A 17,855-nucleotide genomic window follows, 5' to 3' on the forward strand; every position below is an offset into this window, starting at 1 on the left:
AGATTTGTACAAGGTAAAAGGGATTTTGAATAAGGAAGGCTATCACTCCATTTTGCAATGCCATGCCATACCCTGTGGACAGCGCTTTATTGGAGCCAATTTCATCCTAACACAGGACAATGACCCAAAGAACACCTCCAAATTATGCAAGAACTATTTAGGGAAGAAGCAGGCAGCTGGTATTCTATCTGTAATGGAGTGGCCAGTGCAGTCACCAGATCTCAACCCCATTGAGCTGTTATGCGAGCAGCTTGACCATATGGTCTGCAAAAAGTGCCCATCAAGCCAATCCAACTTGTGGGAGGGGCTTCTGGAAGCATGGGGTGAAATTTCTCCAGATTACCTCAGCAAATTAACTGCTAGAATGCCAAAGGTCTGCAATGCTGTAATTGCTGCAAAGGGAACATTCTTTGACGAAAGCAAAGCTTGAAGGAGAAAATTACTATTTCAAATAAAAATCTTTTTTTTTAACCTTTTCAATGTCTGGACTAGATTTTATATTAATTTGGCAACTAATTTAATTAATAAAAGTATGAACTTTCATGGAAAACACAAAATTGTCTGGGTGACCCCAAACTTTTGAACGGTAGTTTGCATATATATATATATATATATATATAGTATATATCTATAATATAACCGGCTAAGCGTCACTCTGTCCGAAGCCTTTATAGACTGCGCAAGCACGATGCACCTGCGCCATCTGGCTCCAGACAGAATGGGGCAGTCAGCGGTGAGGAGTGTGTATGGCGCCGGAGATGGTGGTATGCATACACACTGCATACCGCTATGTCCGGCGCCATACTTACATACTTACCTGACCGGGAGGAGCGTTACCGCAGCGCTTCTTTTCAGCCGAAGATCGGGCCAGGAGAGCGGCCGGAATCGCGCATGCGCATAGCGCGATCCGGCGCCATTTTACTGAAGACACATTTGCTGTGTCTTCAGCAATATGGCGCCGGACAGCACTATGGGCTTGCATGTACTCTGGCGCCAGACTCCTCCCTCGGTCTCCAGCAGAACGTGACAGGCAGCGCTGGAGCACAGGGAAGAAGCATAAGTATAAATGTTTTTTCCTGTATGTGTGTAGTTTAATAGGGGTGAGGGGGTCCATGCAAACCAGGAAAGGGGGACAGGGGACCATGCATACCATGAAAGGGGGGTGAGGGGACCACGCATACCAGGAAAGGGGAGTGAGGGGACCATGCATACCACAAAAGGGAGTGAGGGGACCATGCATACCATGAAAGGGGAGTGAGGGGACCACGCATACCAGGATAGGGGGTGAGAGGACCACGCATACCAGGAAAGGGGAGTGAGGGGACCATGCATACCACGAAAGGGGGGTGAGGGGACCACGCATACCACGAAAGGGGAGTGAGGGGACCACGCATACCACGATAGGAGGGTGAGGGGACCACGCATACAACGAAACGAGGGTGAGGGGACCATGTATACCATGAAAGGGGGGTGAGGGGACCATGCATACCACAAAAGGAGGGTGAGGGGACCTTGTACACCACGAAAGGGGGGTGAGGGGACCATGCATACCAGGAAAGGAGGGTGAGGAGACCACACATATCAGGATAGGGGGGTGAGGGGACCACACATACCACAAAAGGGAGTAAGGGGACCACGCATACCACAAAAGGAGGCTGATGGGACCACACATACCACAAAAGGAGGGTGAGGGGACCATGTATACCATGAAAGGGGGGTGAGGGGACCATGCATACCACGAAAGGAGGGTGAGGGGACCTTGTACACCACGAAAGGGGGGTGAGTGGACCATGCATACCAGGAAAGGAGGGTGAGGAGACCACACATATCAGGATAGGGGGGTGAGGGGACCACACATACCACAAAAGGGAGTGAGGGGACCATGTATACCACGAAAGGGGGGTGAGGGGACCATGCATACCACGAAAGGGGGGTGAGGGGACCACGCATACCATGAAAGGGGGGTGAGGGGACCATGCATACCACAAAAGGAGGGTGAGGGGACCATGCATACTAGGAAAAGAGGGTGAGGGAACCACGCATATCATAAACTATGTAAAGAAGTCAGTACAAGAGAAGATAGTATTCTGTTGCAGATGGATCTGGATAAGTTGGGAACTTGGGCCGAAAGGTGGCAGATGCAGTTTAACAATGATAAATGTAAGGTTATACACATGGGAAGAAGGAATCTATATCACCATTACACACTGAATGGTAAACCACTGGGTAAATCTGACATGGAGAAGGACTTGGGGATCCTAGTTAATGATAAACTTACCTGGAGCAGCCAGTGCCAGGCAGCGGCTGCCAAGGCAAACAGGATCATGGGGTGCATTAAAAGAGGTCTGGATACACATGATGAGAGCATTGTACTGCCTGTGTACAAATCTCTGGTTAGACCGCACATGGAGTACTGTGTACAGTTTTGGGCACCGGTGCTCAGGAAATATATAATGAAACTAGAGCGGGTACAAAGGAGGGCCACAAAATTAATAAAGGGGATGGGGGAACTACAATACCCAGAGAGATTAGCAAAATTAGAATTATTTAGTCAAGAAAAAAGACGACTGAGGGGCGATCTAATAAACATGTAAAAGTATATAAGGGGACAATACAAATATCTCTCCGAGGATCTGTTTATACCAAGGAAGGTGACGGTCACAAGGGGGCATTCTCTGCGTCTGGAGGAGAAAAGGTTTTTCCACCAACATAGAAGAGGATTCTTTACAGTTACGGCAGTGGGAATCTGGAATTACCTGCCTGAGGAGGTGGTGATGGCGAACTCAGTCGTAGGGTTCAAGAGAGGCCTGGATGTCTTCCTGGAGCGTAACAATATTATATCTTACAGTTATTGTTAGGTTTTTATAAGGACGTAGGTCTGGGGATTTATTCTGACAGAATTTTATAGGCTGAACTGGATGGACTAATGTCTTTTTTCGGCCTTACTAACTATGTTACTATGTTACTATGTAGGATAGAGGGGTGATGGGACCACACATACCACAAAATGGGAGTGAGGGGACCACGCATACCTGGATAGGGGGGTAAGGGGACACGCATACCACGAAAATGGGAGTGAGGGGACCACGCATACCAGGATAGGGGGGTGAGGGGACCATGCATACCACAAAAGGAGGGTGAGAGGACCATGCATACCAGGAAAGGGGGGGAGGGGATCACGCATACCAGGATAGGGGGGTGAGGGGACCACACATACCACGAAAGGGGAGTGAGGGGACCACGCATGCCAGGAAAGGGGGGTGACGGGACCACGCATGCCAGGATAGGAGGGTGAGGGGACCTCGCATACCATGAAAGGGGAGTGAGGGGACCACGTATACCAGGATAGGGGGGTGATGAGACCATGCATACCAGGAAAGGGGGGTGAGGGGACCATACATACCAGGATAGGGGGGGTGAGAGGACCACGCATACCATGAAAGGGGGTTGAGGGGACCACGCATACCATGAAAGGGGGGTGAGGGGACTACGCATATCGCAAAAGGGGGGTGAGGGGACCATGCATACCAGGAAAGGAGGGAGAGGGGACCACGCATATCAGGATAGTGGGGTTAGGGGACCATGCATACCACAAAAGGGGAGTGAGGGGACCACGCATACCGCGAAAATGGGAGTGAGGGGACCATGCATACCAGGATAGGGGGTGAGGGGACCATGCATACCACAAAAGGAGGGTGAGAGGACCATGCATACCAGGAAAGGGGGGTGAGGGGACCACGCATACCAGGATAGGGGGGTGAGGGGACCACACATACCACGAAAGGGGAGTGAGGGGACCACGCATACCAGGATAGGGGGTGAGAGGACCATGCATACCACAAAAGGAGGGTGAGAGGACCATGCATACCAGGAAATGGGGGTGAGGGGACCACGCATACCAGGATAGGAGGGTGAGGGGACCACACATACCATGAAAGGGGAGTGAAGGAACCATGCATACCACAGAAGGGTAGTGAGGGGACCATGCATACCATGAAACGGGAGTGAGGGGACCATACATACCATGAAAGGAGGGTCAGGGGACCATGCATACCTCGAAAGGGGGGTGAGGGGACCATGCATACCACGAAAAGGGGGGCGAGGGGACCATGCATACCAGGATTGGGGGGCAAGAGGACCATGCCTACCAGGATTGGGGGGTGAGGGGTAGCGTGCATACCAGGATTGGGGTGAGAGGGGACCATGCATACCAGGATGGGGGGGTCATGCATACCAGGATAGGAATGAGGGGGTACCATGCATACCAGGATAGGGATGAGGGGGCCATACATACCATTATAGGGATGAAGGGGGACCATATATACCAGAATAGGAGGGGGCAGCACATACCAGGATGGGAGACCATATACCAATAAAAATGCTCGCCACCCGGGTGTAGAAAGGGTTCATAGCTAGTATGTATATATATATATATATATTGTGAGATAGCGGATAGGGGACATTCACTTGGCAGTCAAATAATCATATCCGGCACGGGTTTCCCATAAAACAATCTCAGTCCATGCGGTTTATTCATGCATCATAAACCATCAAAGCAATAGAAAACAGCATAGCGTCTATGACAGAGCTTCACTCTGTCCAGCCTGTGGTCACACAGGTCATGCAAGTTCCATACGCAGGCTCTTCAGCCTCACAGTTATCTCACCCATCAGGGTTCCGTCATGGCTGCTTCAGCTCACTGCAGACGTCCATTCCCTCTAGGGAACTATCAGGCACGTGCAGCCATTAAACATAGCGTTCACTTGCTGTCAGGAAGACAGCCCCATCTCTCTCAGATGGGACCTTCCAAAATGGACCAACCAGGTCCCAGCATTCACCTATGTGACCTACCCTGGCCACCTTATATGGTCCGTAGCCACGCCCACCGGGTCATATGGTTATGACCTCATCACAGGTCCTTCAACCACTCATACACACTTTACAATAGCGTTCTTAAACACACCCCCTGGGTGGGATTGTAGGTAACTGGTCTCGCCCGTCTCACCAGTTACCTGGAGACTTCCCAAACACATTGATACAGCACCTCAGCAGTATCACTGCTGATCAACACACACACAAGTCTCCATCCCAAGGCCACCCACCTTGAGATACATAATGGTCATTCAGTATTCTGCCACTCATCCTCTCTCCTCGGGCATCCACACAGCGCCCTCTAGCGGACACAGTGGTCACTACACCACTATATATATATATAGATTTACTATTTATATATATATATATATATATATACACACCTATATGTGTCAATGACATCTATCAATTCTGTGTGCCTATTCTGTATTTAATCTGTTTATTCTATTCTGTCAGGTCTGGTTTGTGATTTTACTGTGCGCAGCTGCTGAATTGTCAGCTTTTTATCTTTCTATTATCTTCTTTAAAATACTTTAGTGGCAACACAATTATTTTCCCACACTTTTACCAAATTTTACTGACTTTTTTCCTGTTTTAAGAAAAATGCTCATGTTTCCGATCACAAATCCAAATATGTCATATTCGGGCAGAATTATGTTTCGTGATCGTTTTCCAAACATATTCACTCTTCTCAAATCAGAGACATATCTAGGAGGGTAGCTGATACGGATGCGCGGTCGGGCCACCTAATGCAGCAACCAACAGTGTCTTCCCGAGTGGCTGAATTCTGCCACCTCCTGGAGTTGGAGTCGGCTGTTCTCTATGCCTGATGTCAAAGTGATAGCTGGCATAGAGAAGTTGCAGCACGACGGTTCCAGTGATTAAGTGTACTCGCATCTTACAGACGCGAGTACAATTGAAGCTCTGACTGCTAGGTCAGAGCAATGCCAGCAGCATGATCAGGTCATGTGATCATGCTGCTGACATCATTCACCCACACTGCAGAGGCACACATTGGTGGTACAGCAAGTGCTCCAGTTTCCAGTGGAGCTGAAGACACCAAAGATTACGTGCATGGGGAGAGTTAATGTGTGTGAGGAGATTTGGAGTGAGGGGGTATTTAATGTGTTTTAGGAGATTTGGAATAGGAATGGGGAGATTTAATGTGTCAGGGAAATTTGGAGTGGGGGTGGGGGGATTTAATTTTGGGGGAGATTTAGAGTAGGGATATGGAAGTTTAATGTGTTGGGGAGATTTCGTGTGGGAATGGGGGCTTTAATGTGGGAGAGATTTGGAGTGAGGATGGGGAGATTTAATGTGTTGGGGAAGATTTGGAGTGGGGAGATTTAATGTGTGTGAGGAAACAGTAGAGGCAAATGGGGGCATGTATGAGGAAACAGTATGGGGGATGGGTGCAGACAGTATGGGGAGCAAATGGGGGAATGTATGCAGGACACAGTATGAGTAGCGATGGGAAAAATGTATGTGTACACAGTAGGGGGATTGAGAGTGATGGGATGTGAGCAGACATAGTATGTAAAGTCAAGAGTATGTGTTAACAGGCAGTATAGAGAGTGAGGCAGTAAATATATGAGGAGACATTATGGTGAGCAGGGGGATGTGAGAGGAGACAGTTTGGGGAGGGAGTGGAATAGTGTGATAGTGTGAGGTGACAGTATGTGGGGAGAAAAGTGAGTGGGCACAAAATAGAAACTGATTAGTGGGGGTGTAGCATGTGGGGACGGTGTAAGCGTACAGGCAGGAGGGTACAATATACCAAAGAGGGGGAGTGTGATGAGAGGATACAGCATAGAGACTGGGCCCTATATGGAGGATACAGTGTGAGAACTGTAAAAAAATGACCCAGTTTGTGAATGAGAGGACAATGTGAAGAGCATGTACCATAAGAGTGAGAGTGTGGTGGTCATATTTTGTGCAGACATTATAGTGAGGGGAAATTATTTATTCAGGGGCACAGCATAGGGAAGACATTTTTATTCAGGAGCATTATAATGACACTGCTATCTTCAAGGGCATTGTGTGGGCATGTGCTGCAGAAGACAAGAGAAGATGGAACTCTGCAGAGACAGCTGTGGATGAGAAAACTCATGGGGTCTGAGCAAGATGAAGAAAAGAAGGAGAACCACTGCAGAGAGGCATCTACGAGGTAACTGGATGGAATTTTTTTTTTGTGATACTAATTTTCATGTTTTTATTAGGGTTGTCTTTGTTTGTGATGAGTCTGCAGTCATTCTATGTGACTGCATACTTCTGAATACTCACACTGCTCACAGCTCGCTGTTAGGATTCTCTTGTGCTGGCAATTTGCATACTTGTGGTCACATACTGACAAGTCATGTGTGGCCTCACTAAATGAAAATTAACTGAGAGAGGCCAGACACATCTAATCGGAATGTGGCCAGAAGAAAAAAAAATTGCATGCTTGTGCTGCCATGGATGGCCATTTTTGCCACCCTGTAGGGAGAATCCTAAGATTGTGCAATGCATTCTTTATGAGAATTCAGACACCTGCAATGTCAGGATTGAGCTCTCTATCAGGATTCAGCTCTGCAGGTTCCAGTAGTCATCACATGGACACTTCACTCTAAAATTGCTCTAATATTTCCTTGTTGAAAGCCACGCTGACTTTGGTCTTGATAAAACACAGTGTACCTATACCAGCATATGACATGCCTCTCCAAACCAATCACTGATTGTGGAAACTTCACACTAGACATCAAGCAGCTTGGATTGTGTGCTTCTCCACTCTTCCTCCAGACTCTGGGAATTTGATTTCCAAGGACTAGTGTGAAGTATCCACAGTCAATGATGGTTTTGGGAGCCATGTCATCTGCTGGTGTAGGTGCACTGTGTTTTATCAAGACAAAAGTCAGTGCAGCCATCTACCAGGAAATTTTAGAGCACTTCATGCTTTCTTCTGACGACAAGCTTAATGGAGATGGAAATTTCATTCTCCAGCAGGAACTGGCAGCTGTCGCTTCTCTACTGACCTCTCTATCGCTGGGTCGGACCAGGAGAGGCCCGAAAGAAACCCTCACTCGGTTCATTTTTTAGGCCGTCAACGGAGGCCCCAAAGGAGAAGAGGTGCCGCCGGGGTATCCGACGTCCGCAGAAATCAGGACTCCATGCGTGTGACATGAACACAGGTACGAATTTACTAGTTTTCAATATCTCCTCCAAATCCTTAGGTATAGCAGAACACCAGGTTCTGCAGAAAGGTTTATCCTTCTGCCCCAGCTACAAATATGACACCTTCCAACTAGGTATGGACCTTCAAAAATTCTACAGATGATTACGCCTCAAATTACATTTTTCTATTACCGACACCAATAGTGCTCCCCCTACTAATCCCCCCTGTGACACTCAGTCTAATCCTCTCTCTGCAGTCCGTCTCGGCCTACGCAACAAATCGACCTATAGACCCCCTATGGGCTCACATGCCCTTGAAACTTTTATTCAATTTGTTGATTCCTCCTTTCAAAAACTGAGACAAGATACAGACAGAGGCGTCCTACATTTTCCACCTAACCCTTTCCCCACTAGGCCGATAGGCCTTGAAATCCCTACAAGACCCGAAAGATATTGTAATTAAGCCATCTGACAAGGGAGGAGCCAATGTCATTATGGATAAAGCCCAATACATACAAGAGGCTAATCGCCAACTTAACAATACCACCACCGACAGACTATTACCTAACAATCGCACTTTTCAGATTCAGTCTCTCATATCGGACACTTTGAAAAAATACACCCCCAAAGGTACAATAGACAGTAAAACATTTGAATACCTCCGTAAAAAACATCTTATTACTCCGGTGATCTATTTATTGCCCAAAATCCATAAAAATCTCCACAAATTCCATCGTTTCACCAATCTCCGTGTACCTTGAAAAGATCTTCAAACCTTTGGTCAAGATCACCAAGTCATTTCTTCTGGACACAGGGGCTTTTCTTTCCATCATTAGAGAGATTTCCCCAGTACCACAAGATACCTTATTGGTTTCTTTTGATGTGAAAGATCTTTATACGTCCATCCCCTATGACCAGGGTCTACAATCTGCACACCGACTGCTATCTACATCCACCATGACCCCTGAACAAATAGAATTTTGCTGTGAGATGCTTTTTATTTTCCTCACTAACAATTTCTTTCTATTTGGTGATACATTTTATCTCCAAACAAGACGCACAGCTATGGGGTCGAACATAGCACCCCTTACGCTAATGCGTACATGGCCCACTATGAGGATTCAATTATCTATAGCAATGCCTTAGTATGGAAAATATACATAGATGACATGTTCTGTATCTGGTACGGAGACATTACCTCCTTAGAACCATTCTTTTCCATACTCAAATCCTCCTGGCCAGGCCTCGACTTATGACAGTCATTGCATAAGTTTCCTTGACACCATGGTACTGAAGGATGACTTGGGGAATCTCTCAACGGATCTTTTTTCCAAGCCCCAAGATCATAACAGTCTGTTATACTATAACAGCTACCACCCTAAAAATATGAGACTCTATCCCTAAGTCCCAATTTCAGAGAATCAGTAGAATAGTTTCAGATCCCCTTCTTCTACAACAGAGGATTGGCTAAATAAAATCTAAATTTCTGACAAGAGGTTACCCTTCACAAGTCTTACAGGCCACTGGTTCATCTCGGAGAAACCATGACAGCAATACCACTAACTGGATCCCCATTGTTCGTCACTACCACCCATCGGCTTATATCATTCATAAAGCCATTCATAAACACTTGCAACTACTCCAAACAGCACATCCCAATATTGATGCCTTCAACCAGCCTTTTCTCCCCTGCTTCAAAAGAGCATGCAATATTCGTGATAATCTCATCAAAGCTGATATAGGTCCCTCCAAGGACTCTATACAACAACGATTCCTGAGCAAACCCAAATATGGTACCTTCACTTGTCTGAATTGCAATCAGTGCAATAACATATTGAAAGGGGACTCTGTTCACCATCCCCACACAGGGAAGAAATACGCAATCAATGGCTTCGTGATTTACCTAATTAAATGCCCCTGTGGCCTGGTGTACATTGGTGAGACCACTCAACAAGTCAAAGATAGGGTCTCAAAACACAAATCGACCATTAGATGCAGGAATCTTTTACTTCCCATTACCCAACACTTTGTCTCAGCGGGTCATAATGTATCCCAATTAAGGTTCCAAGTGATTGAACATGTATCCACTCCACGTCACAGAGGTGACCGAATCACGATACTGAAATGCAGAGAAGCCTTCTGGATACATGAACTCAATACTCTCACACCCAGAGGGCTTAATAGAGATTATGACCTACAAGCATTCATGTAAAAGTTCCTCCCTATGGTTGCAGATTTTGTTTATTTATTTTTTTATTTTTGTTACGACTGCAGCCGCAGATGCGCCCCAGCAGGCACCTCCATGCCATGGCGAGGGGGTGGGCTTCCCCCGGGGACGCAATATGGACCCTCTATACCACAGAGGGGGACCTGGGCCTACCCAAACTAGCGAAGGGCAGCGACCGGGATTCTGTGGCAGCTGAGCATGTGGACAAAGAAGACACATAGGACTTGATGACACCGCACAACTTAAGGTATAATTAAAGTAAAGTTTACTTAAAGTAAAGTCACAGTACATAGACAGTACAGGGCTAAACCAGGCTCCCGATTCCACACCTCACAGAAGGGTACCACCCAGTGAACCCCAAGGCACCATCGGATCACCGAGGCACTCATAAATGGGACATCGGGACACAGGCAGGACGTCAGGACACACGAGGTCATCAGGACATCAGGACACACGAGGTCATCAGGACATCAGGACACACGAGGTCATCGGGACACACACGGTCATCAGGACATCAGGACACACGAGGTCATCAGGACATCAGGACACACGAGGTCATCAGGACATCAGGACACATGAGGTCATCAGGACACACAAGGTCATCAGGATACATGAGGTCATCAGGACATCAGGGTCACCCACAGGACATCAGAGTCACCGGCATATACTTGACGGGAGTCGTTTGGTTCCAGACATCCAACATGACCTACAGGCACCATTGCAGTCATCAAGCTCCAGGCTCCAGGCAGCGGTCATCAGGTTCCAGACTGCGGTCGTCAGGCTCTGGGCATAGGACCTAGGAAGGGACTCAAGCGTGATGGTGCTAAGACCGCAGGATTGCTGGGCCTGCATGGAGCTAGCACTGCATGGTAGTCAGAACACAGGATAGTAGATGCTCAGCAGGAACACCGGTTACAAGAGTCTCAGAGTTACTGGGTGCAGGGCTCCAAACACAGAGGGATTCCAGGAACATAACACAGCAGACAATTCAGACAAGGTCAGGTACAGGATAGGTACAGGATCAAGGATTCAGGCCCGGATATACCGCCTCCGGGGCAGGGCGAGGGTACAGGACAAAGCAGGAATCAAAGCAGGGACTTTGGTACCATAACTGAGACAGACGAGGTCCAGAGACACAAACACGAGACACACATGGCAAAGGCCAGGAGCTTTGTGAGTTGTGAGTAGCTCTGGCCCCGCCCATAGGGCATGGTAAGTTTATAAAGGAGCTGCCCCTCAGCAATTGGCTGGGGACAGCATTTCAAGTACACACACTAACCCTGATAAAAGCAGGGAGGTGTGGCCGCGCACACCCTAAGCACACACAGAAACCATTGCAGCACAATCAGTGCAGGAACTGCAGCTTAGAGCACCTGGTATCGTCTGCAAGCCTAGACACACGTGGAAAGTCATGCACCAGCTGCAAATGACCTCACAACCCACAGACAGGTTCCACAGCGGCGACCAGGGACCGCACATGCGAATGGTCAGGCAGCAGGGCAAAAACCTAACACCACTTGTGCAGCTCTGTGGCAGATTAGGGAACTGAGCAGGCTCCATACAGGTAACAGCCAGCAGTATCCCAGCTCAATTAGGGGGAAAGGAGTAAGGGGTTAAAGCAGACACATGCATTGTCACGCCGACAAGCAGATACAGACAGAACGGCGTGACAATTTTTTGTTGAGTTGTGTATACCATACTTTGCTCCCATTACTTGTTGTTTTATGTATATCAGATTTTTATTGCGCTTACCTTCTCCTCCTGGGGTCTCCTTAAGCAAATGTGCATCAGTATCTAATATCATTTATTATTACCCAGGATATACATCTCATTATTTATTACCCAATATTTATATTTTATGTCATGTTCCTGTAATATCCTCTATGACGCTCTTATGATAGTTTGCATGTACATCTGTGTCCAATACTTATTGCTGCTTTATATATCAACATACTAATGCTTAGTCTCTTTTCACAGAGCCATTTTTATTGAATTTATGTGAACTTTTCGTGCCCTTCTGACACAGATCACTCCACTGCCTTACTCTTGCTCAGTGTTCACTACTTTGCCATGATGTTTCATTCAAGCTCTCCTTTGGTTTCTCCTCCGTCCAGTTCTGCTCCTTGGAACACAATAACTAAGCACTTCCTGTCTTTGGAATGCAACAACTACGCCCTTCCTATCTTTGGAACGCATAAGACAGGCATTTCCTGTCTGTGGCACGCAAACATCACTTCCGATGGTTCCCCTCCACAGCCCCCGGCGTTAGATCAAACACACGCTGTAACTATAAATAGCTGCTACTCACCCACGCTCACCACTCCGTGGCAAGCAGTGGACACCGCGTCCGGAGCCGTATACGCCCCCTCACATCCTTTCTGGTAAGGTTTTCTCCATTACTGCTACTCTCACAACTGTTTTCAACGCTGTGCAGACCACTGAAACGTTGCTATTCCTCATAGATCCTCCATATGAGGAAACCATCATGCCACTACCATACCCATTCCATTGGTAGGTCCTGCACCTTTTCTTTTTGGTATAGCATTTCATGTCACGATCCCATTGTCTCTTTGCTAAGTTCACTCTCTCCCCACACCCTACCATTATATTTGTGCCTACAGCACATATTCAGGCTAATCCACTAGGTAGGTTCATGATTACTCATATATTCTTATAACTCCTCGATGTTATTTCTCTTATACCAATTTTTGAGATCGTTTTGATGGATACATTCACTGGCTTTCTGTTTTTTCCTCAAGACCCTCATTTATTTATGCAACTCTTGGGAATGTGCACATAATATTCTCTATTTTTGTATATACTTTCATTCATTTCTGTTTATCCTCACTGTTATATTATGTATTTTCATTTTGTAGCACACTGATGAAGGTCTTGACAGACCGAAACGTTTGTGATTTGACTACTGTATGTATTTCGCATTAAAATTATTCACTGCATTCAAGAGAGTGTGCCAGTCTTCTATATCACATTCTACGGTTTGGGAACTTACCATAGGCACCTCCATCTCTGGCTGTGCTAGCATTTTTTCTGTTGTTGGCACCTGTTCAGACGGCCAAAAGTACCAATGCCTGTTTTAAATCAACAGTATCACTGAGCTTGACTGGCCAGCAAACTCGTCTGACCTTAACCCCACAGAGAATCTATGGGGTATTTTCAAGAAGATGAGAGACACCAGACCCAACAATGCAGATGAGCTGAAGGCTGCTAGCAAAGCACCTTGGGCTTCCATAACACCTCAGCAGTGCCACAGACTGATCGCATCTATGCCATGCCACATCGATGCAGTAATTGACTCCAAAGGAGCCCCAACCAAGTATTGAGTGCATTTACTGAATATACATTTCCGTAGGCCAACATATTGGTTTTTTAAATCATTTTTTCAAGCAGGTGTTATAAAATATTCTAATTTACTGAGATATTGACTTTTGGGTTTTCATTGGCTGTAAGCCATAATCATCAACATTAACAGAGATAAACACTTGAAATAGATCACTAAGTTTGTAATGACTCTATCTAAGATATGAGTTTCACTTTCTGTATTGAAAAACTGAAATAAATTAACTTTTTGATGATATTTTAATTCTGTGAGATGCACCTGTAGGTAAAGTATACAGCTCGAATACTGGCGAGCACTGCTTGCAGCATTCCTGAGACTTGCATTACGACATCTGGATCAGGACATATAGGTGCCTTGCCATAAAGAAACAGCAGAGTAAAAGTCCTGGATTGTGAACATGGAAAAAAGTGGCAAAATGGCACTCACCGTCCTTTAATATCCTTTATAAGGATAGTGCCAGATGACAACCATTTTGCGCGCACACTGCGCTTCTACGGGGTCCTGTCATAGAAGCTCAGTGTGTGCGCAAAACGGCCATTGTCGGGCACTTTTCCACACTGTGTTCATCTGCATGTTTTAACCCCTTCCTGACATCCGACGTACTATCCCGTCCATGGGACCCGGGCCCTTATGCCCATGGACGGGATAGTACATCTACCGCGATCAGTGGCGCCCACGTGGTGAGCACCACTGATCGCGGCCGGGTGTCAGCTGATTATCACAGCTGACACCCGGCACAATGTGTCAGGGGTGGTCACGGACCGCCCCCGACACGTTAACCCCTTGCACACCGCGATCAAACATGATCGCGGTGTACCGGGAGTTAAAGGGAAGCATCGCCAGGGAGGGGGCTCCCTCCTTGCTTCCCTGAGCCCCCCACGGCAGCGCAATGTGCAGCGCTGCTGCCAGGGGCTCCTCTCCTGCAGGCCCCCGAATCCAAGATGGCGACGGGGGCCTTCGGGGGCCTGCAGGAAGCTGGCTTCCTCAGTGCCTGCAAAGCGCAGGCATGAGGAAGCCTTGTGCACTGCCTGTGACAGATCGCTGATCTGTCACAGTGATCTGTGATGTGACAGATCAGCGATCTGTCACAGAACAGTGATGTCCCACCTGGGACTATTTAATAAAGTAGAAAAAAATTAAAAAAAGTGTTAAATTAATTAAAAAAAATCGCCAAATAAATTACAAAAAAAAAATAATATTCCCCCAAATAAATCCATTTTTTGAAAATAAAAAAAAACAAAACAATAAAAGTACACATATTAGGTATCACCGCGTCCGTAACGACCCGCCCTATAAAACTGTCCCATTAGTTAACCCCTTTAGCGAACCCCTTAAAAAATAAAAATAAAAAACGAAGCAAAAAATAGTGATTTATTATCATACCGCCAAACAAAAAGTGTAATAACGCGCGATCAAAAAGACGCATATAAATAACCATGGTACCACTGAAAACGTCATCTTGTCCTGCAAAAAACGAGCTGCCACACAGCATCATCAGCAAAAAACTAAAAAAGTTATAGCTCGCAGAATAAAGCGATGCAAAAATAATTATTTTTTATAAAAAATAGTTTTCATTGCATAAAACCGACAAAACATTAAAAAACGACCTAAATGAGGTATCGCTGTAACCGTACTGACCCGAAGAATAAAACTGCTTTATCAATTTTACCGCACGTGGAACGGTGTAAACGCACCCCCCCAAAAGAAATTCATGAAAGGCTGTTTTTTGTTCATTCTGCGTCCCAAAAATCGGAATAAAAAGCGATCAAAAAATGTCACACGCCCGAAAATGGTACCAATAAAAACGTCAACTCGTCCCGCAAAAAATAAGACCTCACATGACTCGTTGGGTCAAAATACGGAAAAATTATAGCTCTCAGCGTCTTTTAGCGTGCGACAGCCGCCAAGCATAAAAACCGCCATAAATAGTAAATCAAACCCCCCGTTATCACCCCATTAGTTAGGGAAGAATAATAAAATAAAAAAAATGTATTTATTTCCATTTTTCCATTAGGGCTAGGGTTAGGGTTAGGGTTAGGGTAGGGTTAGGGTTAGGGTTAGGGCTAGGGCTAGGGTTAGGGCTAGGGTTAGGGCTAGGGTTAGGGTTAGGGCTGAGATTAGGGTTAGGGGTGTGTTGGGGTTCGGGTTGGAGTTAGAATTGGGGGTTTCCACTGTTTGGGCACATCAGGGGCTCTCCAAATGCAACATGGCATCAGATTTCAATTCCAGCCAATTCTGAGTTGAAAAAGTCAAATGGTGCTCATACCCTTCCAAGCTTTGACATGCGTCCAGTGTTTTACCCCCACATGTAGGGAATCAGCCTACTCAGGACAAATTGCAAAACAATTTTTGGGGTCCAATTTCTCCTGTTACCCTTAGGAAAATAAAAAAATGGGGGCAAAAATATCATTTTTGTGGAAAAAAATGATTTTTTCATTTTCACGTCCGAGCGTTATAAACTTCTGTGAAGCACTTGGGGGTTCAAAGTGCTCACCACACATCTAGATAAGTTCCGTGGGGGGTCTAGTGTCCAAAATGGGGTCACTTGTGGGAAGTTTCAATAGTTTAGGTACATCAGGGGCTCTCCAAACGCACATGACACCCGCAGACCATTCCATCAAAGTCTGCATTCCAAAACGTCACTGCTTCCCTTCCGAGCCCCGACATGTGTCCATACAGTAGTTTTCTCCCACATATGGGGTGTCAGCGTACTTATGACAAATTGGACAACAACTTTTGGGGTCCAATTTCTCCTGCTACCCTTGGGGAAATGAAAAAATTGGGGACTAATTGATCATGTTTGTGGAAAAAATATGATTTTTTTATTTTCATGCCCGGGCATTATAAACTTCTGTGAAGCCCTTGGGGGTTCAAAGTGCTCACCACACATCTAGATAAGTTCCTTAGGGGGTCTCGTTTCCACAATGAGGTCATTTGTGAGGGGTTTCCACTGTTTAGGTACATTAGGGGCTCTCCAAAGGCAACATGACACCCGCAGAACATTCCCTCAAAGTCTGCATTCCAAAACGTCACTACTTCCCTTCCGAGCCCCGACGTGTGTCCATACAGTAGTTTTCTCCCACATATGGGGCGTCAGCGTACTCAGGACAAATTGGACAACAACTTTTGGGGTTCAATTTCTCCTGTTACCCTTGGGAAAATAAAAAAGTTGGGGACTAATTGATCATGTTTGTGGAAAAAATACGATTTTTTTATTTTCATGCCCGGTCATTATAAACTTCTGTGAAGCCCTTGGGGGTTCAAAGTGCTCACCTCACATCTAGATAAGTTCCTTAGGGGGTCTAGTTTTCAAAATCGGGTCATTTGTGGGGGGTTTCCACTGTTTAGGTACATTAGGGGCTCTCCAAAGGCAACATGACACCCGCAGATCATTCCATCAAAGTCTGCATTCCAAAACGTCACTACTTCCCTTCCGAGCCCTGACGTGTGTCCATACAGTAGTTTTCTCCCACATATGGGGTATCCGCATACTCAGGACAAATTGGACAACAACTTTTGGGAAAATAAAAAAATGGTGACTAAAAGATCATGTTTGTGGAAAAAATACGAATTTTTTATTTTCACGCCCGGGCGTTCTAAACTTCTGTGAAGCACTGGGGGGTTCAACGTGCTCACCACACATCTAGATAAGTTCCTTGGGGGGTCTAGTTTACAAAATGGTGTCATTTGTGGGGGGTTTCCACTGTTTTGGTACATCAGGGGTTTTCCAATCGCAACATGGTGTCCGATCTCAATTCCAGCCAAAAACGTCAAATGGCGCTGCTTCCCTTCCGAGATCTGCCATGCGCCCAAATAGTGGTTTACCCCCACATGTGGGGTATCAGCGTACTCAGGACAAATTGCACAATAACTTTAAGGGTCCTGTTACCCTTGGAAAAATAAGAATTAAGGGTGAAACGATCATTTTTGTGGAAAAAATATGATTTTTTAATTGTACGGCTTTATGTTATAAACTTCTGTGAAGCCCTTGGGGGTTCAAAGTTCTCACCACACATCTAGATAAGTTCCTTAGGGGGTCTAGTTTCCAAAATGGTGTCATTTGTGGGGGGTTTCCACTGTTTTGGTACATCAGGGGTTTTCCAATCGCGACATGGTGTCCGATCTCAATTCCAGCCAAAAGCGTCAAATAGCGCTGCTTCCCTTCTGAGCTCTGCCATGCGCCCAAATAGTGGTTTACCCCCACATGTGGGGTATCAGCGTACTCAGGACAAATTGCCCAATAACATT

This window comes from Dendrobates tinctorius, unplaced genomic scaffold (genome assembly GCF_039654945.1).
Source record: "Dendrobates tinctorius isolate UK_male_01 unplaced genomic scaffold, ASM3965494v1 ptg000040l, whole genome shotgun sequence".
In the NCBI taxonomy this organism is placed as follows: Eukaryota; Metazoa; Chordata; class Amphibia; order Anura; family Dendrobatidae; genus Dendrobates; species Dendrobates tinctorius.